Source organism: Helianthus annuus, chromosome 5 (genome assembly GCF_002127325.2).
Source record: "Helianthus annuus cultivar XRQ/B chromosome 5, HanXRQr2.0-SUNRISE, whole genome shotgun sequence".
Taxonomy (NCBI): domain Eukaryota; kingdom Viridiplantae; phylum Streptophyta; class Magnoliopsida; order Asterales; family Asteraceae; genus Helianthus; species Helianthus annuus.
The window spans coordinates 83,279,253-83,305,947 of NC_035437.2; the positions used below are offsets into that span (position 1 = coordinate 83,279,253).

The 26,695-nt window shown below is 40.4% G+C and overlaps 1 long non-coding RNA gene across 1 annotated transcript; it reads right to left on the minus strand.

The window, feature by feature from the left end:
• Positions 1-20,778: 20,778 nt before the first annotated feature.
• On the minus strand, positions 20,779-23,547 carry LOC110938845. The gene is made up of 3 exons (XR_002591746.2): positions 23,473-23,547; positions 21,741-21,794; positions 20,779-20,923 (listed from the first exon to the last, which is right to left on the minus strand). It is a non-coding gene; the product is annotated as an uncharacterized LOC110938845 (long non-coding RNA).
• Between the last annotated feature and the right edge of the window lie 3,148 nt (positions 23,548-26,695).

Here is a 26,695-nt window from a genome sequence, read left to right on the forward strand (position 1 = left end):
AATCTAACACATAGCATGCATACAGTTACATGTTGAGTTATTGGGCCTGCTCTACTATTGGATCAGTCAACAGTAACAACTAACACATAGTTCAGTTAAACAGGCAGCCCAAACAAATCACGTTGTGGCCCAATAACTAAAGTGAGCAGCCCAGTCGAGACAAGGTGGTCTCGACTCGAGAACATGCGGTCTCGAGTCGCAACCAGGAGGTCTCGACTTGTAATGGCTGGTCTCGAGTGGTGCAGGCATGACTCGCAACCCCGGAGGTCTCGAGTCCCGTCTCGAGTTGTCACGATGTGGTCTCGAGTCCCTGAAGTCCGTTTTTGAGTTGCTTGGTCTGGGTCTCGAGTCACAACCGTTGCGGTCTCGAGTTGTAGCTTCATGGTCTCGAGTCGAACCAGAGGTCTCGACTCGTTTGCCTGCTGATTCTGGCACATCTGTCCGCATTGTACTATCCAACAGAATTCTGATTTCATGATATTGTGTACTATCCAATGAGGGTTTACAAACATGTTTTCTTGTCTAAACCTTAATCAAAACAGATCAAGCAACAAGTTTTTCAAATATTTTCATGACATTCATGTTGTTCTTTATTAGGGTTTTCATCATAAACATGTTCATACGGTTCATCATGAGATTCATTCAAATAGATCACATTCTTCTTGTTCAAAGCATAAGCATACATCCTCATTCTACAATACATATCATGCTACTTGGTCAACAAGGATTATGTAAACATTTATTCTAAACATTATGACACATTTTGACCTATAACATAAATAGGATGATCATAAACACCCTACACTAACAATCATTCACCATTCAAATATCTTAGCACTTCATTATCATGCAAGAGTTCACATATTTCATCCATCATTTCAATCATTCAAAGCAAATAGCACCATTATGCACATAAACACCTAGTGAATATCTAAATTACTAACCGGTTGTGAAAAGGCACCGAGTCAAGGAAGAAAGTGAGAAAATGAAGTGTCCGAGTGATGATGATGAGCTTGACCGACCCTCCTTGTTGTTGCCGATTGAATCCGAGAGAAAGAGGAAGAGGTGAGCTTGATTGTTAGGGTTTAAGTGAGAGAGAGTGAAGGAGTGTGTGTGTGTGGGAGTGAGTGTAGGAGAATGATGGAAGTGAGGAATGGTTGGCTTGGGCATGGATTTTATACTCGGTTTGGGTGGTGCACCCTACAATGGTTCCGAGTGGGCTCAAAGGGGTTTGCAGCCCCAACCGGCCCAACTATTTACTGTTCACTCGAGACCGGGTGGTCTCGAGTCGGGTCCTTGTGTTGTTGGGCTGGGTAGGTAGGTTGGCAGCCCATAGTGTGCAAGGGAGGGGTCTCGGCTCACTAGTATACATACATACTTATATTATACACACATACAACACATAGCATAACAAGATAGTCACAACTTTCATTTAATAATTCGTACGTACACATTGCTAATACAAGAGGGATACTCGGGAAAACCTAGAGTGTCACATTATCCCCAAGTTTTAAGAACTTTCGTCCCGAAAGTTAAGGCAGCCACTGTCAAGCTAGTACGTGTGAGAGTGTTTCAACGGGGTGTCACATCATCCCCCCGTTAGTTTGGAATTTCGTCCTGAAATTCGGTTGTAGCTTCAGTGCTGGGGGTTTCGTTTGGGAACAACTGGGGATACTTGCACTTCATCTGGTCTTCCCGCTCCCAGGTAAACTCTGGGCCACGTCGCGAGTTCCAACGAACTCGCACGAGAGGTATCTGGCTACGTTTGAGGGTTTTGATATCTCGATCCGTGATCTCAATCGGTTCCTCAGTAAAGTGTAGCTGTTCGTCAATAGTGAGTTCCTTGAAGGGGATTATGAGTGTTTCATCTGACAGACACTTCTTCAGATTAGACACGTGAAAAACATTGTGCACCGCACTTAGCTCTTCAGGCAGATTCAATCTATAAGCAACCTTACCGATTCTCTCGGTAATTTCGAATGGTCCAACATATCGCGGATTCAGCTTGCCCCGTTTACCAAAACGAACCACACCCTTCCAGGGTGAGACTTTAAGTAAAACCCGGTCCTCAACCTGGAATTCTAGCGGTTTCCTACGCTTATCAGCGTAGCTTTTCTGACGGTCACGAGCTGCCGCCATGCGTTGTCTGATCTGGGCAACCTTCTCCGTTGTGTCTACCACCAGTTCTGGGCCCGTGACCTGGCTGTCACCAACTTCCGCGCAGCAAAGAGGTGATCGACATTTACGACCGTACAATGCCTCAAAGGGTGCTGCCTGAATGCTGGTGTGGTAGCTGTTATTGTAGGAGAATTCCACTAGCGGTAGATGCTTCTCCCAATTCTTGCCAAAATCAATCACACACGCTCTAAGCATGTCTTTCAGGGTTTGGATGGTGCGTTTAGACTGCCCATCCGTTTGTGGGTGATAAGCGGTGCTCATGTCCAAACGTGAGCCAAAGGATTTGTGCATAGCTTGCCACAACTCGGAAGTAAATCATGCGTCTCGATCGGAAATAATGGAAGTTGGCACCCCATGCCTCGAAACTACTTCCTTTAAGTAAACCTCTGCCAGGGTAGAAAACTTGTCTGTTTCCTTAATAGCCAAAAAGTGTGCAGACTTGGTCAATCGATCTACTATCACCCAAATAGTGTCATTCCCGCGTTGGGAACTTGGTAGGCCAGTGACGAAATCCATGGAAATTTGTTCCCATTTCCATTTCGGGATTTCTGGTTGTTGGAGTAGGCCCGCTGGTTTCTGATACTCAGTCTTGACTCTTGCGCAGGTCAAACATTTGCTGACATATGTTGCTATGTGGGCTTTCATGCCAGGCCACCAATATGTAGTCCTTAAGTCGTGGTACATCTTATCCGAACCAGGATGTACTAAGTAACGGGACTTATGAGCTTCGTCCATCATAAGTTCACGTAGATCTCCATAGAGTGGGACCCAATGCGCCCTGTCACATAGTACGCGCCATCTTCTTTTTGTTCTAATCACTGCCTCGATCCTCGCAGGGACTCAGCCCTGATGTTCTCCGGTTTCAGAGCTTCAACATGAGCATTTCGAATCTGAGTAAGGAGGTTAGACTGGATGGTAAGTTGTAGCGCTCGCACGCGCTTGGGCGCAGTGTCTTTTCGGCTGAGGGCGTCTGCCATAACATTGGCCTTGCCCGGATGGTACTTGATTGCGCATTCATAATCATTCAAGAGTTCGACCCATCGACGTTGTCGCATGTTTAATTCCTTTTGCTTGAGGATATGCTCGGGACTCCTGTGATCGGTGTAAATAGTGCACTTGGTACCGTACAGGTAATGTCTCCATATCTTAAGAGCAAAAACCACTGCTCCCAGTTCCAAGTCGTGCGTAGTGTAGTTCCTTTCGTGAGTCTTAAGTTGTCGAGAGGCGTAGGCAATAACTTTCTCGCGTTGCATTAACACGCAACCGAGCCCGTGAATAGACGCATCGCAGTAAACCACAAAGTCGTCGGTACCTTCAGGTAACTAGAGAATAGGAGCACTACAGAGGTTATCCTTTAGCTTCTGAAATGCGGATTCCTGAGCTTCACTCCATTTGTAAGCAATACCCTTCTGAGTGAGAGCCGTGAGAGGCTGAGCAATCTTCGAGAATCCCTTGATAAATCTACGATAGTATCCTGCCAATCCCAAGAATTGGCGAACTTCGTTCGGAGTTTTAGGTGTAGGCCAGTTCTTTATAGAGTCAACCTTAGCTGGGTCGACGTGAATTCCGTCCTTATAGACCACGTGCCCAAGGAAATGGACTTCTCGAAGCCAGAAGTCACATTTCGAGAACTTGGCGTACAGTTTCTCATTGCGAAGGAGTTCGAGGATAAGGCGTAGGTGCTGTTCATGCTCTTCTTGACCTTTCGAGTAGATCAGGATGTCGTCGATAAACACAATCACGAATTTGTCGAGGTAAGGCTTGCACACTCAGTTCATGAGGTCCATGAAAACCGCAGGCGCGTTAGTCATTCCAAAGGGCATGACAAGGAATTCGTAATGACCATAACGAGTTCTGAATGCAGTTTTGGAGATGTCTTCATTACGGACTCCTAGCTGATGATAGCCCGATCGTAGGTCAATCTTTGAGTAGTAGCTCGATCCTTGCAACTGATCGAATAGGTCGTCGATACGCGGGAGAGGGTAGCAATTCTTGATGGTAACCTTGTTTAGCTCACGATAGTCGATGCACATTCGGAATGTGCCATCCTTCTTCTTAACAAAGAGTACTGGTGCTCCCCAGGGTGATGAACTAGGGTGGATAAATCCTTTATCCAATAGTTCCTGTAGTTGCGCAGAGAGTTCCTTCAGTTCTGCGGGGGCTAGTCGATAAGGTGCACGAGCTATGGGCGTTGCTCCGGGAGCTAGCTCGATTTGGAATTCGACCTGACGGTTGGGAGGGAGTCCAGGTAGTTCTTCAGGAAACACCTCGGGGTAGTCGCATACCACTGGAAATTCTTCAATCCCTCTTTTCCTTCTCCTGTGTGTTGGTGACAAGTGCTTGGATAGCGGTGTGCCCCTTTCGTAAACACTTCTGGGCTTCAAGAACGAGATGATGCCTGTGACTTCTCCACCTTTGTCACCTTGTACGATGAGGGGTTTGCCAGAACGGCGGGGGATGCGAACCATTTTCTCTTGACAGAGGATTTCCGCGCGATGTTTGGATAACCAATCCATACCAATGACGACGTCGAAGCTTCCAAGAACGATAAGGATAAGATCGATGCTATAGGTCTGACCAGACAGTACTAGTTTGCAGTCGTTGATAACATGTGAGGCCTCGATGTTTCTACCATTAGCTAACTCGACGATATGTTTAGAACTTAGTAACGAAGGCGGGTGCTTAAGCTTCTTACTAATACGTAGGGACACATAACTAGCATCGGCTCCGGAATCAAATAATACAGAAACATAACGATCATCGAGTAGGAACTTACCCGCCACAGCGTTGGGTCATTCCTCGCTTCTCCAGCTCCAATCACAAAAGCTCTTCCTCTTACACCATTCCCAGCATTGTTGTTGTTTTGATCGTTGTTTCCAGCTCCCTGATTGTTGTTGCGGTTCTGGTTCAGTTCAGGGCAATTCTTCTTAATGTGCCCCTCAGCTCCACAGTGGAAACAACCCTTGACGTTCCCATGATGTTGCTGCTGCTGCTGCTGCTGGTTCTGCCCCGCGGGACATGGACTCCTACAGTCCTTGGCCTCATGTCCCATCTTGTTACATCGCTGACACTGACTTTTCCCATAAGGCCCGCTGTGGTGTCGGTTGCACTTGTTGCACATGGGGTGGTTCCCGCGATAGCCACCCTGTTGTTGAGGGCCCTTGTTGTTGTCAGTTTTCCTTTGCTGGGTTGGGGCCTGAGTGGGGTTAGCATCCTTGCTTTGATTTCCTTCCCACTTACGCTTGTTGTCACTAGGAGTTCCAGTAGTAGCACTGATCCTTTTGGGCAGCTTGCCCTGTTCCACAGCCTGATCAGTGAGTTTGTGAGCAAGACGGATGACCGGCTGAATGGTATTGAGGTTGGCTGCAGTCACATGGCTTCGGATTTCTGGAGCCAAACCCTTGATGTACAATTCGATCCTTCGATACATAGGTCGAGACATGTTTGGGCAAAGAGCAGCATAGTCATTGGACTGTTTGGTGTATGCCTCGATCTCTGATCCAACCATCTTGAGCTCAAAGTACTCGTTTTCGAGCTTGTGGATGTCATCCCTGTGACAATACTCCTCCTTAATCATGTCCTTGAAATCCTCCCACGCAGTAGCATTAGCAGTTTCCAAACCAAACATCTGAATTTGCGCCTTCCACCAGGAAAGCGCGTTTCCTTCGAGCGTACCAGTAGCAAACTTCACCCAATTCGCAGGGGGACACTTACAGACAGCAAAGACGGCTTCGACTTTCTCAATCCAGTGTAGGAGACCTATGGCACCCTCAGTGCCATTGAAAGGGAGAGGCTTGCAATCCATGAAAGTTTTGAAAGTACACACGTGTGGTTGCGCAGGTGCATGCTGACCTGTTGTGAGAAGCGAAGCGAGTAGGTTTAGGGGTGAAAAGACGATGCGGCGGTAGGATCTAAACATCCTAAGATAACGAGTTTACCTCCAGGGTGAGCTGCGAAAGCTGCAGCCACCGTGTTAAGCAGGTTAGTGAATTAAGCCTGAGTCATGTTAATGTTTCCTCTTCCACGTCCACTCATTGTCTTCATAATCAGAAAACATAGTATGAGCGTGATGTCGTAATGTAGCGAGAATGAGATAGAAGAGGGAGGTGTATCTATCTAACTAGGCACGCTAGTACGTATAGCAAAACAGAAAACATAAAGCAAGCAAGCAAGTAATCACTAGTCCGAGCTATGAGGTCTAATGTGCTGAGTCTTGCACTTGGAGTGTAGTGTCGTCACGAGTCACGGGTTATAGTCTGGTTTTTCTCAAAAAGATCTCCCCTTTTTAAAACCAAGTTCACTATAACCAATGGCTGTGATACCAATCTGTCACACCCCCAAAATCCACATGCGGAGTACCACCGCTTGGAGGCGTGACTGACCAGGATCCAGCCACCAATTATATTGAGCAATTTAATTAATAACATAAGTAATACTCACCAACCGCAAGGTTAGCAATTATCATAGTCAAAGTTCAAAAGTTTTAAGTTTAAGTAATAGTTCAGATAAGTAGCGGAAGCATAGACAAAATAGTTTAAAACAAGATTCTTAGTTCAAGTTTGTTTAGAACCCAACACACGGGTTAGACGACCACTACACATCCGCAAGCTGCAAGCTCCTGAATCACTGGGTACCTGCAAAGCATGCAGTAGGGTATCAACATAATGTTGGCGAGTCCACGAGGTGTTAAGTTTTAGTTTTCGAAAACGTAAGTTGTTTAGATAAAGCATTTATAATCACGTTATGGGGAGCTACCCCATCTGTAAGCTCACTAAACTGTAGATACCAAAACTGTTGACGGAAAGTTGTTGTGCCCCGAGTCAATGTCTATCGTCATTGACCAAGATGCAAGGTCTACTAGTTCACGCCCAATCCCCCCGGTCACGGTGTGAGGTTGTCAAACCTAATAGCGCTATCAACTAATAACCCGTTCGCCCCCGGCGATTAATCAGTACTGTAAGCAGGGACTTAAGGTGATAGAGTTTTGTTTAACTTGGCTAGTTGTGATTTATAAAAAAATATCCAAAAACGTATCTCCCTCGGAGATAGTAAGTACCCATTCGGATTTCCCCCGGAAATAATAGTTCAAAAGTATTTTTCCCAAAGTTGGCAGTTTGTCCGTGTCCCTCCCTGGGACGCATGCTTTTAGTGTGTGAACTCACCTTGGGTTGCTCGGCAGATTAGGTTACTTGTCAAGCACGCTGGTCACCACGTCCTAACATGGTTACCAGTATAGGTCAGGTTTGGGTACAGAGAATGTCACGTATATTTTACACATAATCTAACACATAGCATGCATACAGTTACATGTTGAGTTATTGGGCCTACTCTACTATTGGATCAGTCAATAGTAACAACTAACACATAGTTCAGTTAAACAGGCAGCCCAGACAAATCACGTTGTGGCCCAATAACTAAAGTGAGCAGCCCAGTCGAGACAAGGTGGTCTCGACTTGAGAACATGCGGTCTCGAGTCGCAACCAGGAGGTCTCGACTTGTAATGGCTGGTCTCGAGTGGTGCAGGCATGACTCGCAACCCCGGAGGTCTCGAGTCCCGTCTCGAGTTGTCACGATGTGGTCTCGAGTCCCTGAAGTCCGTTTTTGAGTTGCTTGGTCTGGGTCTCGAGTCGCAACCGTTGCGGTCTCAAGTTGTAGCTTCATGGTCTTGAGTCGAAACCAGAGGTCTCGACTCGTTTGCCTGCTGATTTTGGCACATCTGCCCGCATTGTACTATCCAACAGAATTCTTATTTCATGATATTGTGTACTATCCAATGAGGGTTCAAAAACATGTTTTCTTGTCTAAACCTTAATCAAAACAGATCAAGCAACAAGTTTTTCAAATATTTTCATGACATTCATGTTGTTCTTTATTAGGGTTTTCATCATAAACATGTTCATACGGTTCATCATGATATTCATTCAAATAGATCACATTCTTCTTGTTCAAAGCAAAAGCATACATCCTCATTCTACAATACATATCATGCTACTTGGTCAACAAGGATTATGTAAACATTTATTCTAAACATTATGACACATTTTGACCTATAACATAAATCGGATGATCATAAACACCCTACACTAACAATCATTCACCATTCAAATATCTTAGCACTTCATTATCATGCAAGAGTTCACATATTTCATCCATCATTTCAATCATTCAAAGCAAATAGCACCATTATGCACATAAACACCTAGTGAATATCTAAATTACTAACCGGTTGTGAAAAGGCACCGAGTCAAGGAAAAAAGTGAGAAAATGAAGTGTCCGAGTGATGATGATGAGCTTGACCGACCCTCCTTGTTGTTGCCGATTGAATCCGAGAGAAAGAGGAAGAGGTGAGCTTGATTGTTAGGGTTTAAGTGAGAGAGAGTGAAGGAGTGTGTGTGGGAGAATGATGGAAGTGAGGAATGGTTGGCTTAGGCATGGATTTTATACTCGGTTTGGGTGGTGCACCCTACAATGGTTCCGAGTGGGCTCAAAGGGGTTTGCAGCCCCAACCGGCCCAACTATTTATTGTTCACTCGAGACCGGGTGGTCTTGAGTCGGGTCCTTGTGTTGTTGGGCTGGGTAGGTAGGTTGGCTGCCCATAGTGTGCAAGGGAGGGGCCTCGGCTCACTAGTATACACACATACTTATATTATACATACATATAACACATAGCATAACAAGATAATCACAACTTTCATTTAATAATTTGTACGTACACATTGCTAATACAAGAGGGTTACTCGGGAAAACCTAGAGTGTCACATTTTCAACCGACAAAGTTCATATTAACCACTTTAGAATAGATCAAGAAGGTGTTTAGAGCCACTTACTACTAGCTCGAGGCTAGGGAAGAAACTAGGCGAAAACGGGTGGTTAATAGCAACGTAGTGAGGTCCTTAGCAATCCGTGAGCACCGGGCTTCCTCGTATGAGATCCTTCACACTTGTGGATGCTTGGAATAGCTTGATCAAAATCAAAAATGGATGGTGGGATGCTTGTGGTTCTCGGCCGAATGGAGTAAGAGAGAGAGAGGAGTGTTGATTTTTGTTTAAGGGTGGTGAAGGTTATGATGGACATGTGCTTGTTCTTATAGATAATTCTCTTCTAATTATCCAAAGGAAATTATGTCTTCTAGATATTAAACCAAGTGATTAAAATAATCTATCAATGCAAAAGTGTGTCACCATCATGGTGACCGATCGGTTACATGGGGAGGGGGGTGGGTTGGTTCAATTCTAACTAGATATTTAGGATATAGTTATGTTAGAATTAGGAGGTTAAACCGATGACTAGTGTGTTACGTTGTGTAAAGGGTGTTAGGGTATTCGGGGACCCTAACTGGCTCAGAAAAAGAAAACCAATGTCAATGACAATATTTTTGTGTTTCGGGTAAAGTCCGGTTGTTCGGTTGGATACTGACCCGTTAATGTGCTTAACAAAGCTTTAAAGTGTCGTTAATATTATTTTTAGTGACACAAAGAATTCCCGACACTTTGGAAAGTGTCTAGTATTATTTTCCCATGTTGTTGCACTTTACTAGTTTGCCAAAAAGCTGAATTTTATATTAAAGTGCAGGATTTTGTGTTTGAAACTTATTTTTGGAACATCCGGTCACTATAACTATCACCTAGTGACGCAGTTCTACAATCCTCACTTCCCTACACTCTCTACTAGTGTAGTAAACTATTCCCGGCTCATACAGGCCTTAGAGGCAGTGTCTGCCTGGTGCTGGCTATGTCAGCACGTTTACTGGGTTATCCGTTCATTGTGCTACTGTGCTTTTGTGCATCAAGTTTGTCACTAAAGTTCCGTATGTAAATAATGGAGTGACAGTTAATAAAGAATGATGCAAGTATGTGTATGTATCAGTATTCAAGTAGCAGTTTATCCACAATTGTAAGCAAGCACAGTAATTAAGCAGTAATTAAATATTAATTAAGTCGTACGGATACCTGGTTTGGTGAGGATTGTCACATTCTCCCCCTGTTAGAAAAATTTCGTCCCGAAATTTTATGTTCTGCTTCTAGTTGCCGGGGTCTTGGGAAATAAGTGGGGGTACTTTTCTTTCATTCGGTGCTCACGCTCCCAGGTGTATTCTGGACCGTGTATTGCGTTCTAACGAACCTTGACGAGTTTGACACTGCTCCGGCGGGTTTTGTTTACCTTCCAATCTATAACCTCAACGGGTTCTTCAACAAAATGGAGCGTGTCATCAATATGGATTTCGTCTGCGGGAATAACATTGCGTTGGACTTTTCTTTAAATTGATACATGAAATGTATCGTGAACACCATTCAGCTTGGCAGGTAAGTCCAACTTGTATGCTACTAACCCAATCCTTTCCAGAATCTTGAATGGACCAATATATCGTGGGTTCAACTTTCCACGCTTCCCGAAGCATGCCACACCCTTCCAGGGTGATACTTTCAACAAAACCATATCACCTACCTCAAACTCTAGAGGTTTCCTTCTTCGATCCGCATAACATTTTTGATGATCACGAGCCGCCTTGATGCGATCTCGGATCTGTGCAATTTTGTCTGTGGTTTCCTGGACCACATCAGGACCAACCAATTGTTTATCATCTGCATCAGACCAACAAAGCGGTGATCTGCACTTGCGGCCATATAGAGCTTCAAATGGCGTGGCACCAATACTGGTGTGGTAGCTGTTGTTGTATGAAAATTCGACCAATGGCAAATGTTTATCCCAGCTACCGCCCAAATCCATAACACATGCTCTCAGCATATCCTCCAATGTTTGTATCGTTCGCTCGCTTTGTCCATCGGTCTGTGGGTGAAACGCAGTGCTCAGGTTCAATTGCGAGCCAAAAGCTTCTTGGAAGGATTGCCAAATCCTTGACACGAACCTTCCGTCTCTATTAGAGATGATTGAGAGAGGCACTCTATGGCATGTAACAATTTCTCTCATGTAAATTTCAGCCAATTTGCTCGTATTATCCTTCTCCCTGATAGGTAAGAAGTGTGCTGATTTCGTTAGCCGGTCCACTATTACCCAAATAGTGTCATGACCTTTTGACGTTCTTGGCAACTTTGTAATAAAATCCATTGAGATTTGTTCCCATTTCCACTTGGGTATCTTAGGTTGTTGCAGAAGTCCTGAAGGCTTCTGGTATTCAGCTTTAACTTTAGCACATGTTAAACACTTGCTCACGTAAACAGCAATGTCGCCTTTCATCCTTGGCCACCAATAATAATCTTTAAGATCTTGGTACATCTTATCCGCTCCTGGATGGATAGAGTACCGCGATTTGTGTGCTTCATCAAAAATAACTTTTCTCAAACCACCAAACAGAGGAACCCAAATCCTTTTCTCAAAACATAACGTTCCTTCCTCGTTTGGCACTAATTGCTTTTCCATCCCACGGAGATATTCTTCTTCAATGTTTCTTTCCTTAAGAGCTTCTTTCTGCGCGGCACGAATGCGCAGAGAAAGATCTGTTCGAATAATCATTTCTAAAGCCCTAACCCTTATGGGCTTGATCCTCTCTTTTCGACTTAGGGCATCGGCGACCACATTCGCCTTCCCTGGATGATACTTTATTTCGCAGTCGTAGTCGTTCAACAACTCCACCCATCGTCTTTGTCTCATATTCAACTCTTTCTGTTTGAATATGTGTTGTAGGCTCTTATGGTCTGTAAAAATTGTACACTTTGTACCATATAGGTAGTGTCTCCAGATCTTTAATGCAAATATCACTGCGCCAAGTTCCAAATCATGTGTGGTATAATTCTTTTCATGTACCTTCAGCTGGCGTGATGCGTAAGCAATAACTTTCTAGCGTTGCATCAACACGCAACCCAATCCTTGACGCGAGGCGTCACAGTATACCACAAAATCGTCAGTACCTTCCGGTAGTGCTAAGATTGGCGCATTACAATGTCACACCCTGGCTTTGCGGAAGCGTGGGTTATTTGGTGTGACTTCTTAATACCATAGCAACAATCATAACAATGCTATATGATAAAAACATGTGATATTCATCCAATAATAAAGTTTAGAAAATCCCATTTTCAACAATCACAAAATAAGTTACAAATCTTGACTTGATTTAAATGAGTTCATAAAAACTTATTAACAGACTTTAAAACAATACTAGGTTTAGGGATATGTAACCCGTCAAGAGGTTACACCTTCTAAACCCTGGATGACTTCTTTATTCAAACACAGCTTGAAAATATGTGCATACCGTGCCAGATCCGTTAGTTTCCTGAAATACATGTAGTTTGAAAAGTCAACATAAAGTTGAGCGAGTTCATGTTTAAATGGGTATGTATAACCCGTTGTAAAAATGTCAGTATAAAAATCCCTGGTATGTAGCAAATAAGGAAAAAGAGATCACCATTGGGTTGCAAAGCCAATGATATGTGTGAAATGCAGTAGGAAGACTCAAACCTAGCAGATTTAGCGTTGGGTACAAAGTCACCGCCCGGCTCATTCAGCGAACTCAGGGGTTGGGCTCGCTACACCCAGATAGATCTACCGCTACTGTCCCTCGGTCCTATATTGAGGATTAATGGCCTTCAGTTCTCGCCTACCCACTCACACGATCTAAGTAGTAACCCTCCTTACGCTAACCATACCATGTAAAAATTATACGTAATCATAGTAACATGTATTTCACCCCCGCAGTTTAAAAACTGAAAACAGTTAAGAGAAAAGGGGGACATGAACTCACCGAAGTGCGTCTCTAAAAAGTATCTCCCTGTCAACCTGCTGTGCGACGACCTACACGTACTAACTTCTATTAGACGGACGACCGTGCCTTAGCTTAAGGTTTAATGTTCTTGGGAAATAGTTAGGCAACTATTTCGTAATTACATGATGTGTGTAAAATGCAACATATAAATTACATCAAATAAGGCATAAAACTAACCCTTTTTAAGTACTAATGTTGGAAAAAGAGTGTTTTTGTCTTCCTTTTGTATTTTCAGGATTAAATGAGCTCAAATTCACAAAAGAAGCAAAAAGACAGCTAAATCTAACATAAATACAAGAAAAGGAACATAAGTGGATTGCCCGACCCCTCAACAGCATCCTCCCAAGCAAAATAGAGAAGACAGAAGACTGAACACGCCCCGTGCTCAGCCAGCACGGGGCCTTGCCCAAGAAGCAGCAGAAAAGACAAACCTATAGAAGCTTCTATTGCCTACCACGGGGCCGTGTCCAGCGAACACGGGGGCGTGGCGAAAGTACAGCAGACGCATTAATTGTAATTGCGAATTACAATTAATGAAGAGAGAGAGTGTCAGACAAGCACGGGGGCGTGTCCAGCGGACACGGGGCCCTGCCCAGCCTTCTGTTCAGCCTATAAATAGGAGTGCTTGGTTTCATTGCAACTCATCCCTTGGCACACCACCTCTCTCACACTTCATCCACCACCCACCACCATCACAACACCATCATCCACCACCATCATCCATTGTCCATCATAGAGTGTGTGAGTCGTCTCGGGATCCAAGATTGATCATAAGAGTTCTTGATAATCAAGGCCATGTTTGCCTAAGTCTCTTACATCACTTGGTGAAGACAAGTGTTTAGTATAATACTTTTTATTTTTAATCTTTTGCACTTTTTATTTGGTTTTGTATTAATGACTTTAATAACTAGTTGCTTATGTTGAAGGTGATCTTTCCTTATCGTTTGTCCGTGGTGTCTTTGCATTATTTTACTGTCTATATAAAATAAAAGATTTTCACCATTCATATCTCCACTGTCTATATGGAGGTATGTTGGCTACCTGGTCGGGGGTTAAGGGAACGGTTTGGTAAGGGTCTTTTGGGTAAAGGGTTACCCCGGTGATTCTATTAAAATGCAACCGCAATTAAGTACAAGTAGTGAGGATGTGTTCCACACTAGTTCATATACAGGACATGCCCCATATATGTAGAACATAACAAAAACCAACGACCTATAACACCCCATAACCTTGTCTACTATACATCAAGTCACGACATCTAGTAGACAAAACAATGCAAAAACACAAAACATAGTCTCAACCACCATCATCAAAAATAAAATGGCCACAAAACAGCAGCCCCTTCAGACGAAAAGAAGACAGCCTATCCATTAGAGAACTTGGTAGAAGAGGTGCTTGCCCCTGCTTTCGAAGAAAAAGGATGAGTACCCGATGTCATAAATGCACTAGTTTCATTGTAGACTTCTTCAACCTCTTCCTCATCCGATTCCTGCCTGTCATTCGACGGTTTCTTCTCAACTCGACCCACTGTGATACCTCCCTGATTACCAGTATCATCCTTTAGAATGTCAAACGGGTTAGACATTGAAACCTGATTCTGCATCGGACTCTTTGAGGACGATTTTGGTTTAGGGTTGGCAACTGGCCTGTACACTAACTTAGGCTTCTGATTTTTCATATGGATGCCTTGGTTGTTCACTTTCTTCTTCTTGCCCTCTACAACCTGAAAATCATCATTATATTTTTCAGCATCCCCACTTGGAGTTACCTGAGGGTTCTTCGGGCACGAGCTGTCATCATGGCCAAATACACAACAAGAGGAGCACCTAAGAGGCTCCCAATCATATTCAATCTTGACCTCCACCTTTGAATACCCACTGCCATCCATAGATGGGATAGCAACAGTAACACTCTTTTTTAATTCAGCCCCCGCTTGCACTTCAATAAGCGCTCTAGCATAGCTGCTCCTTCCGCAAGATTCAGCACACATCGAGGCAGTATACGTATCCAACATCTTAGGTGTCCCAATCATAGAGGCAACCAAACTAAGCCCATCCTCAGTAAATGCCGCTAACGGCACATCATGCATCTTGACCCAAACTGTAACCACATTAATATCCTCTTTTTCCATCTTTATAGAGGGCGACCACTCCTTCAAAATTATGGGAACGCTTCTGATTAACCAAGGCCCATCCTCTAGCATTTGATTCATCCCTTCCTTAGAAGTAAACTTAAAGAAAAAGAACCCGTTTGCATTCATCATGAGACGGGAAAGACCATATTTCGCCCAGTTGTTTTTTGCAAAGTAATCGACCACAGGAAATGCCAACCGTTTACCCAGAAAATATCCAAACAAAGTGTTAGCATACCTATCAGTAACTTGTTGAACCGACGACAATGGAATAACAACATCAGCCCCATCAACTTTCTCAGCAGATTCCATCGCCCGAAAATTCACTTTAACCTTCTCCTTTGTATTCTTTACAATGTGAGCGAAGGAAACATGACTTGCAGTTCCCGAAATACGTGCTTTACCGTGAGCAGCCCTGTTGTCAGCCGAAAAAGATGCACCAAGTAGATCTGATTTTGGCGAAAACTTGCTAGGGTAATCCCAAAAATTGTCAGACTTATCAACATCACGTTTTTCCAAACGAACCGGAACTGTGGCCTTGGTGAGATCATCAATGATATTTGAAGACTAAGGGTCACTTTGTGTTCCAATCGTTACACCACGCTTTGGCTGCAAAGTGTTCCCATCAACATCAAGAAACCGTGCAGCAATTTCTTCAAACGATAATCGCAGCTTCCCACGAATATCTTGTTGGTTTCCACCAGAACAATTAAGATCATCCATTACAATATTGACAAACCCTAATCGCCGTCAACAGAAATTCAGCAAAAGGCAGCCGTGACAAACACCGAATCAGAACCCTAACCGCCGTCAAGCTGAAAAAACGAAGAGTGTTGCAATAAGAAGTGTGTTGAATACGAATAAATCCTAGTTTAAAGCTGCAATGAAACCCTAAACCAAGGCTGCCGCACTTCAGGAGTCCACTCCTTACTTCAGCCCCTAATCTGATCACGAATGTATGAAACTAATCCCCTAGAGATGTCGGCCAACAATTATGTGAAAAGGCTGAAAAACCCTAGCCGCCAACCCTATTTCAAACAAAAGAAACCTGAAAAACCCTAGCAGCCGTCAAGTACAAAATCGATCAAGAAAAGATGAATCAGATTGTAAATGCAGCAAGCACAATCTCTCTTTGTATACCCAGTCCAGATTAACAACGAAATCAAACAACCAGCGGCAGCCAAGTGTAGAAAAAATGAAAAACGAACCCTAATCTTGAACAAAAATGAATCAAAGAATGACTATATTGAATCGTAAGTGTAAATCAGAATTGATGAGACTCTAATCACACAAAACAATCCCTATAATCATCAAGAAAAACAAATTTTAGGTCAAGGAAGCAAGAGGGTCGATTTTCTCCATTAGAGAGAGAGAGAACTAGGGTTTTTGTTCAGCGGCTCGGGCTTGGGATTCTTTTGGCGACAAGGGGATCTCCTTCATGATTTTTCAACGGCTCGGGCTTGGGATTCTTTTCGACATCGAGAGGTGGAGGTAGAGTGGTGTCGTATCGTTTTGTTCAGCCAATGCATTCCTCGCCATGCATTTTTAATGTGGCTTATTATGAGACGTAAGTTACTTACTCAGGATAAGATTTTGAGCTGGGATATCTCGCGGAGAAAAAACATGAACATGATGTGTTGTTTGCTTTGTTATGCAAATCATGATTCTCATAATCATCTGTTCTTCGAGTGTAAATTCTCGGATCAGATTTGGCATAAAGTCAGACATAAAGCGGGTATGGAGTCGGTTGATTCTAAATGGGATGACATTGTTAATTGGCTTGTAATTCGGTCCAGGTCGAAATCAGCTAGAAACTTTGTTGCAAGGTTATTGGTAGCGGCCACTGCTTATCTCATCTGGCAGGAGCGTAATGCTAGATTATTCAAGAATGAGTTGAGACCTCCAGAAGCTATTATTGAACTTATTTTTCAACAGGTCCGATATAAATTGATGGGAGCGAAGCTAAAGAACTGTGAAAATGTCCGAAGGCTTCTAGGCGAATGGGGAATTATTAGAGCTAATCTTCGAGAAGATGCTGGCTGATTGAGTAGTGTTTTGATTTTTTGTGCTAGAGTCTAGTCTAGTTGTTTTTTTCCTTTTGGTGGTGTTTATGTGGTTTCCTTTTGTTTTACTTTCATGGGGCATGTCCCATGTTTGAACTAGTGTAGGGTATCTACACTACTTGTGCTTTTTGGCTGTGAATATATAGAATCACCGGGGTAACCAAAAAGAAGAGAAAGAACTCCAATTTAGATGACAGTCTAATGAAGAGTTCTATGCTCAAAAGAAAAAACAACAACCACAGGTCAAAGATGTGTCCAAAAGAACATGTTTCAAATGTGATCAAACAGGACATCTTGCTCGCAAGTGTTCAAATCTGAAACCTGTTGATGTTGAGATGAAAAAGAAGTCTGATGATGTTGAAAAACAGAAATCTGAGAATGTGAAACAAAAGTCAACTAGATTTTATTCAAAACAAACTTAGAGGTACAACACAAACAAGTTTGCTTCGAACCAAATTTGGAAATCAAACCCGAAAAGGTTCGATTCAAAACAGACCTGGAATTCTCACACACCTAGATTGAGAACAACACAAAGTTGGAAAACAAATGTCAACGCAACAAAACCCCAACAGTTTTGGAAACCAAATGTTGTTCAAAATCAAAATGTTCAAAAAGAATCACATTTTTACAAAAGAGGGACTCCAAAAGGTCAATCATGGTCTGTTAAGAAACAAATGACTTCGGTAAATGATGAAAAAGTTGAAGTGAAAATTGAAAAAGTCTTCGTTAAGAATGACAAAGATTTTCTGAAGTTAAATGATGCTTATTGTGTTGAAATGCCTAAGGTCAAACAGACCTGGGCTAAATTGTTCAAGTGATTGAGTAAGTGTAAATGTGCAGGTGCTTCCGAAGAAATTTGAATGTCAACAAGAAGAGTGTCGGAGCAGCCTAGCATGGGAAAAGGAGGCTGCTGAACCCTGTGTTGGTTGAAACAGGGAGTTTGTTTGATTTTCTGTACATAAATAAACAATATTTCTAAAAAACCCTAAAAATTGACAAATTTAAAAAATCAAAAATATGTTTTTATTTTGTCAAAATTTTGAAAAATCAAAAATATGTTTGTTTTTAAATTTGTCAAAAATCCAAAAATTCAAAAAATATGTTACTTGAATATACCGAAACCGTCACAACGCAACAAACATGATTACTTTCACAAGATTGAAAAACGGTTTTCAGACTGTAAAATATCAATGTGTTGTAAATCATGGGGGTACGTTATTTTTTTCTGTAAAACAGTGCATGTGAAGCAGAAAATGGATGGCGAGACAAAACTATCTACATCGGTTTATCAAATTTTCTTTAAATGTTTTGGATTTTAGGGGGAGTAAGAATATTTCAGAAAATACAAAAACATTTGAAAATTTGAAAAATCCAAAAACATGAGAAAATGAAAAAGAGTTTTTGTGTAAAAAGAGGAAATGATAGTACATCAGTAGACAATCACAGTACGCTAAAGAAATGGAATGTTTTAATGTGATAAACGGTCTCACTGATGATATGCCAGTAGGTTTTTACACGCTTAGTAGATTGTTTTCGAGATATAAACCTAAATATCAATACTTTACTTATCTCGTGGGGAACATCTCTCGAATATATGGATAACCCCCGAAATCTTGTTTGAGAGATTGCCTGATTCTGAGATACTGGGTCTTTATACTGTTTGATTTTGCGGAAGAAATGGCCTAGACCTTGTATAATACTTTACGCACGTTAAAAGCTAACCCTCTACACAAAAATTGAGAATATATCGAAAGATATGAATCAATTGCAGTTGAAGAAGATTCCCTAAAGGGAACACACCTAAAGTCGAGCCTTCATCTCTTTGACTGAACGAAAGTTCATACCTGAGCTCTCAAGGTCTCGCACTAACCCAGATACAGATATCAAATTGGTATACTCACCTGTAAGACTGAATCTAGGGAATTTTGATACGGGAGTATATTCTGAGGTGGGACACGCGAATAAGTTAAGTCCTTAAAACACTAATCTCGTATCTCGAATCAACTGAAGTTTGTGTGAAAATTTAAGTGGATCAGTATTTGACAATCTAAGTGAATCGTTTAGAACTTATAGTGTTTAAAGCTCAACGATACTAGTGATTTGTCATAAAATGATATGATCCTCTGACACGGACTCAAACAAAAATATTGTCTGTAAATATGTTTGTAATATTTCTTTACTCCTTTATGTTTCAGAAAAATACAAAAAGATTTTGATTTCTACATTATTTTCGACAACCGATGTCTGAGTGCTAAGTTTCAAAATCTAAGTATGCTGATTGTGTTTCTGAAAATAAACAAGTTCATTAATTTGAAACTTGAAGTTCTAAAATCAAAAATCAAAAACAGTTTGTGATATCTCCAAGGTCATTAAGTTAGACTTGGATGATTAACTATGAGGGATTTGGATGCTCATATTGTTAAAATTTGTAAAAGAGCCAGTTTCTGATTTTGGTTTTTTAATACTGCCAAATATATGAAGATTGTTGATAGGGGAGTGAATCAAGTATTTCTAGATATATTCATATTATTATATCTTAAAGCCAGGATCTTGATTTAGAAAGTTTAATTGGGACAGGTCACTATTCCTGGACAATTAGATGATCAAAATGTTTTACTTATAAATATATGAGTGTTGCAGATGTTGTACCAGACTACGATCCCGACAGCCGAGTCTAAGGGGGAGTCTGAAGACGAGCTCAACGCAAGAGGAAGCGTGGATTCAAGGAGCCATGTAACTATCCCAGAAGAGCTTGTATACGAAAAGCTAGGTGTCGATCCCAAAAGCACGGAAGCTTGACGATAGGGGGAGCCTGAAGAAAAAGAGTTCATTTAAGAAAAGGAGTTTACTGAAGAAAAGAGTCTACAGAAAGGGGGAGCTGAAGACAGATCCACGGGGATTCTGTTCAAGCAAGAGGGAGTCTACGTTGATGAAAACATGTTAAAGCTTCAAGATGACTCAAAGAGAGAGAGAAAGACAAGACGCTACGAGATTGACTGCGGCAATATCCAAGGGGGAGTCTGTTAGTGCATTTATGTCTATCGCCTTCGTCATTCTAGTCCGTAGCAGAAACTGAAGATAACAAGTCTTTATATTGTAATATCTAGTCAAAAGGTAAGGTGGCATTTCTGTAACTAATGAGAAATCTCATTAAAGCCTTGGCCTATAAATAGGGATGTTATGTCATAGTTTAGAGGACTTTTGCTCATTTAGCATTTTGGAGAACTAAAGATCTAAAGAGAGATTCTAGAGAGAGAAAGTGATTCAAGGTGCTGTACGTTATCAAATCTTATATAAAATCACAGTTATATTACGTCTTGTGTGTTAGGTCACGTTCGTATACGGATTCCGCACGCCACACGTTAATTTCGCAATCGTTTCGGAGTCAAAACCGGTCCTAACATTTGTTTATTTAAAATTCTTGGCTTCGAGAATTTTGGACTTATATTTCAAAATTCTCCGGTTGAAGTCTAGTGTTTTCCTCCGAAAACATCTAGTTCGCTAACAACCAATGGCTCTGATACCAACTTCTGTCACACCCCAAAAACATCGCAGCGGAATATTTAAACGTAGTGGAGACGGAAGTTGGTGCCCATTTATATCTTGTCGAGGATGAATTTTATTGTTGGACATATTGGTTTATTTTAAACATAAGTTATTAATCCTTACGTTTTAAGACACGCCGCAACTACATAGTTAAGATGTCTTTGATCCTCGCGGATCTTATTACAAAAGTCCCAGAAAGTTTAAAAGTTGTCCAACATATTTAAACAAAACAACATGCATCATCAAACACAAGATACGCCATGATTTCCCGAAGCCGAATTCAAGTACCTGTAAAACACGTTAAAAATCAAGTGTCAACACAAAGGAAGGTGAGTTCACTTATTCGTTTACTAACAGATTTTATTCCAAGGAAAACTTTCTGCTTAGGTGTTTATTTAAAAAAATCTGTTTAATTCTTAGAAAGTCTGTTTTACTTTCTTAATAAAATCCATGGGCCTTCCGTCGTAGTTTCTCGAACCCGACAATATTGTTACTGTCCAAGTTTTGTATATTAAATTATTACGTCAACTTTGAGACTCGTATGTTAGCTAGACGATACGAACTATATATTAACCATGCAGGGAAAATCAATGCTAGACAATAAACAGAATATTAATTCGTCGTTTGACATTGACACGGGGCGACCGGTCACGAGAGGGTTGTCAACCCGATAGATCTACCAACAATTCATCGCGTACAATACTTAACTGAATAAACGACATCATGGGCGCAAGGTTCTTTCTCGAAGAACAATATGATGTCTGCCTCACGTACAATATATATATCCTACTAATATGACAATTTAATACACGACGATTTACGAATTCCCCTGTCACTCAAATGTTGAGAACCAGTCCGGAATTCATCTGCAATCCGTACGGTCTCGTTTCACTTAAGAAATACCGCACATACAATATTCATTCATCAAAAATACGTTTTACTTCGAAACGTATAACTTATCAAATTCATATATTTTCAGCGAAAATTTATATTTTATATCAAAAGGTATGTTTTATTTCGAAAACATTATTAAACCCTTTTAACGACGTGTTCCACCCCCAAAATATATACAAAACAGTAAAAAGAGGGGTTTAGTGACACTCACCTTTGGGTGCGTATTTTAATACCGCAATCCCAGAGATTGATTTTTATATACGTCCTAATATAGGAACAATTCTAAATCAATATATATTTAACACAAAAATCCTAAGTTTCTCTGTTTCTTAGAATTATCACATAACTTTGAGATTTTCTCGAAAAGTTGTCATTTTTTATTATGTTGGCACACACACACACACACACACACACACATATATATATATATATGATTTTTGCGACTTGAACGATTCTATTGGTGACCATTATTCAGTGAATCTATTAACTCTCCTGTTTATACGCAATATATCTACGATTCGCGCGTCGTAATGCATATACATAAACGTTCACAGAATTTAATACCGAACACGCAAAATATTACTAACTTATCTATTTTGTCATTTTTAAAGCAATTATACATAAAAATCTCATATATACCAAATTTCATGCTCGACAAACAAGTTACACGTTTAACGCAATTTTACCGTTTCTACCGCACAAAACGTACATGCATACTTGCGTAGTCTAAATTTCCCACTATCAAATTAACACTTAACATGTTATCACATTTACATGTTTAAATTACCTAACACATTTTATCACATAAGATTCACTCAAAATTGACCCATACTAGTGTTTATCGAAAAATGCGTATTTTAGCGATTCGGTAACGTTTTCGGGCGTCGGAAGTCACGTATGACCAACCAAACACCAAGTAAACTTAAAATTAGTTAAAATACTTGTTTTTAAACTAAAAACATCAGTTTATTTACTGATTTAAATCAGTTTTATAAAAATCACCCGAAAAGCCGATTTTTGACCGTTTTAACGCATAGTTTTGCGTTAAACTTTAACATAACCATCCCAACTTGAAACTACTTGATATTTTAATACAATTCATGTTATTTACTGATTAAAATAGTGATTATAATCAGATTAGTGCAGTTTTTGTGTAAGTTACATAAATCATGCGGTTTCACGTATTTTACAACTTTTAATGCACCAAGTACCACACGCAAAGCTAGCAAACATTATGACAAAGTTATATATCATTAAACATTTCAAAATAACTTTATTTTAAGGTTTATAATCTGATCAAAATTAATTTTTATCAAATCATGCTCAAATGATCATTTCATGCTTTCATATTAACATGCATGCCCTCATATGTGCATCTAATGCACTCATACAACCTCATCAACATTATTTATGATCTATTCATACATCAAGAAGACATTAATATCATGTTCTCACAAAACACAACACACTTCATCATGATCATCCAATCATTCATACATAAATGCTAAATATCCTTCATATTTAAGAACATAGAACAAACTTTTATATGCATGCATACATACATACATACATATATACGAAATACATACACACATATACCACCAAAATTTCACTTTTCATCATGTCACTTTTCAAATCTTAAATCATCTTTAGAACCTTCTTATGTGACACATTTAGATCTTACATGCATCCTACTTTTCAAGTAATCATGTAACTCAAGAATCTTTCAACAAAAATAAAAAATACAAACACTTACATATACACACACACGGCCATACATACATATATATATATATATATATACACATGCATTTTATTTCATTCAAATAAAACCCATTTGTTTTATGTTTTAAGTTTATGATTAAACTCAAGATCAAGAGAAACTTTCATTACTATCAAGAATCATCAAGAATTAAGACAAAGTTTTTAAAGTAAATTTATACCTTCAAGTTCTTAGATGGGTTTTTGAGAATGGATGAGAATATGAAGGTTGTTCTTGCTTGAAATCACTTCCAAACACCCTTTTTAGCTTGAAATTACTATGAAAGTGATATGAATCTTCAAGAAATGACTTGAAATTTTTGAATGTGTATGTGTGTGAGGGTGTCCAACCGAGATGTATAAGAGAGAGAGTGAAAATGAAATGGTGAAGGGTTTCTTGGGTTTTTGAAAGATTATGGAAGCTTTTAGGGGATTAATCATCACCTTGAGCTTACCCATGCCCACACATGTCTAGAGAGAGAAGGAGAACTTCTCCAACCAGCCGCCACCTCACAACTCTCACACATACACACGCTTATACATGCATATATGTATAGTTTAGGTGCCAAAACGGGTATTTTACTGGATACCGGGTATTTTATCTAGCGTTTTAAACCCGTTTTAGTGCGTTTTAAATTATTTTTAACGCTCTATAAAAATAAACTTGCCAAAATATTACTGAACAATATTTTGTTTGGCTGGACTGGATATGTCGTCGGTATTTGGCAGTATGCGCGCTGTGCTGCGCGGTACGCGCTCAAAATCGCAAAAATAGGAATTTAAGCGTTTTTATTTATTTTTGTCATTCTATAAGAATAATCTTATCAAATTATTGTTAAAATGATTTTCAGTTGCCTTGACGGGCTGTATTGACAGTGTTTTGTCGGTATACGCGCTGCATTGCGCGATACGCGCTTAAACTTGAAAAATAGAGTTTCTTAGCGTTTTAATTTATTTTTCCTCACAAATATGATGAAAATATTTATTCCAATCCTAACAGACTATTTTTAGGATTTTAACACTAATCGGGTGGTCACCGACGTTCGTTTCGCATTTTAATCGTTACGCGATAAGCGTTTATCTTACCGTTACCAACATAATTTTTACCAAAGTTTAATTTTTCCAACACATTAAATTTCACATATAAACATCATAACCAAACAAATATAGCCCTGTTACCTATTCAAAATACGTATTACAATTATACGGTACGGCCTGAAAAGCCGGGTGTCACACTATAGGTGTTATTTTACCAAACCAAAGGGACTATTCGGGCATTTTCCTCAAAAAAATCATAATGTTTCAATTATTTAGATTACGATTTAGATCATACTCAATAAATACTAAAAATATTTCCATATCAACATCAATTAGGTATAGAGACAATAAATAAACCATCTAGTAATTACATCTAGTGGAATAACTAAAAGAAATTAAAAAAAGGATTGTTTGTAGAGTAACTAGGCCCCACATGGGAGGCTAAACCATTTTGGATGGCGCCCCTGGTAAACGACCCGACACGGTGTTTAGCGCCCCAGCCAAGTAATGTGGCATGGGGTGCTATTCCACTACAACCTCCCTTATCTCAACTGAATAAAGCAAATGACAACTCAAACCTACCCAACCTTCCATGCGGGGAAAACCCTCAAGGTAGCAATGTGGAAAGGCGCAATGGGGACGTATTTCGTGAATGCCATATGTTGTTTTCTGACATGTTAGAGTGTGTAATGACTTTTAATGTATTTTTAAGTACCTTTTTACTGTTTATCAGGCTTTAAATTTATAAAACACTATATAAACTATCACTCTCTATAACACGTTAGGGCAAGTGCACCTATCGTCGATGTAGTATAGTGATGGTAAGATACCGAGATCGTCCAAGGACATAAGAGCTTTTAATGCCGGTTTATCGTGAACGTCTAATCGACCCAAATTTGAGAAAAAGTTTTTAAACATGTAAAAAAATAAAGAAATAAACTAAAATAATAAAGGAAACAAATAAACAAGAAAGAATCACTTGGTTCCGACTCATATTTCAAGTATCCTTTGATGATTTCTGCACTTTGGGTTTTTTAAGAGATTATCTTAGTTATAGTGCATGTCCCCCTTTTGGAGGCAACGCTACCCTCAACCATATTGGTCTGAGTCAGCAGGGATACAGTCCCGCAAGGCCGGACTATTGAAAGATAATTAAGTAAGTTATTAATGCAAAATGTAGCATGTCCCTCTTTTGGAGGCAACGCTACCCTCGGCCATATTGGTCCAAGTCAGCAGGGATACAGTCCCGCAAGGCCGGTTTAAAGTTTTAATAGTAGTTTATTTATAATGGATTACAAGTCCTTCTTACTTCCCCTGATTTGATGCTATCTGTCTCAAAGGAAGTCTTAATAAGCTTGAATCAGGTCCTCACAGGATCTATACACTGAATGAGGCAAGAACTTTACCCAAACCACCCTTCTAACCCCCTTCCAGGCAGTTAACGTGCTTTATATAGACCGTAAAGACACGAATGAGTGAATCAACAAAACATGAAGAATGATATATACACTGAATGAGGCAAGAACTTTACCCAAACCACCCTTCTATCCCCCTTCCAGCCAGTTAACGTGCTTTATATAGACCGTAAAGACACGAATGAGTGAATCAACAAAACATGAAGAATGATAGAATAAAATTCACCTTCAATTTAAAACACTAGTTATTAAAGTCATTAATACATACCCAATTAAAAAGTGATCAAATGTTGGAAATCAAAAGTAATACATAAAAGATTTCGTCTTCACCAAGTGATGTAAGAGATTAGCCAAGCATGGCCATAGTTTGACAAAAGCTCTTACTATCGATCTTGGATCTCGAGACTACTCTAACTCTAACTAATGTGGTGGAAGATGATGGTGTTGTTGTGGTGGAAATGAGAGAATTGGTTTGCCAAGGGACGAGTTGCAAGTGAGCCAAGCACCTCTATTTATAGTTGGAAACAGAGGATTCACATGGCCCCGTGCCTAGTAGGCACTAATAGAGAGGGTGAAACCCGAGCTTTAATGTGTGTTATTTTATGTATTTTGTGTGTTTTAAGTGATTATATGCGTTGAATGTGATAACTGTGAGAGCTTGTGGTTTTGCAGGTTAATTGCTTAAATCGGCGGAGTTAGAGTGCTCGTTGGTGAAGCGGAACACCCATGGATGATAATCAAGTAAAGTACGTTGATCGGGAGTTGTTTCTGGTTGAAAGTTAGCTTGGAAGCACAAGAAAGGTGAGAAAATAGAGTCTAGGGGCCTTGGAGTCATTATAGGAAAGTTGCAGTTATGAAGAGAATGGAATGTGAAGTACTCGGCGTAGGTTACGGTTGATAAACCGTAACTTACGGTCAGTTTAGGTTGGCTTAAACACTACAGGCCCTTTAT